The sequence below is a fragment of the Pteropus vampyrus genome, unplaced genomic scaffold (genome assembly GCF_000151845.1).
Source record: "Pteropus vampyrus isolate Shadow unplaced genomic scaffold, Pvam_2.0 Scaffold119, whole genome shotgun sequence".
In the NCBI taxonomy this organism is placed as follows: Eukaryota; Metazoa; Chordata; class Mammalia; order Chiroptera; family Pteropodidae; genus Pteropus; species Pteropus vampyrus.
The window spans coordinates 338,921-340,165 of record NW_011888900.1 but is presented as its reverse complement, the minus strand read 5'-3'; the positions used below and the strand labels follow the sequence as shown (position 1 = coordinate 340,165).

General features: G+C 39.8%; 1 non-coding gene across 1 annotated transcript; it reads right to left on the bottom strand.

The window, feature by feature from the left end:
- Nucleotides 1–623: 623 nt before the first annotated feature.
- On the bottom strand, nt 624–742 carry LOC111743701. Its single transcript, XR_002781843.1, has one exon. It is a non-coding gene; the product is annotated as a 5S ribosomal RNA (ribosomal RNA).
- Nucleotides 743–1,245: the final 503 nt, after the last annotated feature.

Here is a 1,245-nt window from a genome sequence, read left to right as displayed (position 1 = left end):
GGGATAGATAAAACTCATGAATAACTGATTAATGGTGAAAAATGATATGTGGGTTTTAATGGCATGGTTAGGGAAGTCAATCAATGAAATTGGAAGTAGGAAGAGGAATAAATGGTTGTATAATTATGAGATGCTTCATGGATTATACTAGAGCAAGACATCTCCTTGGGGGGATTTGGTACACAGGGCTATTTCTAGGAAGTACTGGGGCACACGTCATCATGTTATGTGCTTTTTTCTCTTCCTAACCATCAATTTTGTCCAGCTGGAATCTAGTTAGAGAAATTTCAAAGGCCCCCTTGAGGAAAAAGAGGCCACAAAATGGCAATGGGGAATTGTCTCATTGTTTGCTTTAGAAATTTGGGGAGAGAGTATAGAGTGAATGTATGTGCCAGTCAATTTAGCAATAACCAATGGGGAGAAGCAGTGGAAAAAAATTGAATCGACCTCTTTAGTTTCTCCTGCATTTCTCCAACGACGGGCCCCTCCAAGACAAAGGACGGATGCCATCTTTGGTCTAAGGATGGCTTCAGAAAAGAACTCAAGAAACTATAAAATATGGTCAGCTGTCATTTATAACTGAGATGTCAGAGGTTCAGGAATTATAGATTTTTTTTTTTTAATACCTATAGCACCTGGTATTCCAAGGTGGTCTCCCACCCAAGTACTAACCAGGCCCGACCCTGCTTAGCTTCCGAGATCAGACGGAATTGGGCACATTCAGGGCGGCATGGCCATAGACCAGGAGTTACAGATTTTAAGGAGCAAGAGAAAAGTCATTTGTTTCTTAAAAATAATGCACGTAGTTTGACTATTAGCAATGTGAAAAAGATCCATCCCCAAGATGTTTCTTTCCATCAGGTCGCAAAAGGCACTCTTCATGGCTTTTTGATGTCACCTCCTAATCATCTCCCCTTCACTCTGACACCCTGGCCTCAGAACGGCCAGAACCAGGCAGCACATCACTCCCTTCGTCACAGCCCTATTTGGACTCTATGAGACAGAGGTCAAGTGAATTACATAAAATTTTGTTCTGAGTAAAAATGAGAATGTAATAATTTATCTTCTAATTTTGATTCTATTGGTCATCACTTTTCAAGTTTGGGAGGTCATATTTAAATGGACTTAGATTTATGTCAACAAAATCTACTTTCTTCCCACTGATAGAAAAAACATAAAAGATAAAAGATTTGAAGAAAAGCCGAAGTATAGAAAAAGCAAAGCCCTGCAAGTGGTTAAGACCTG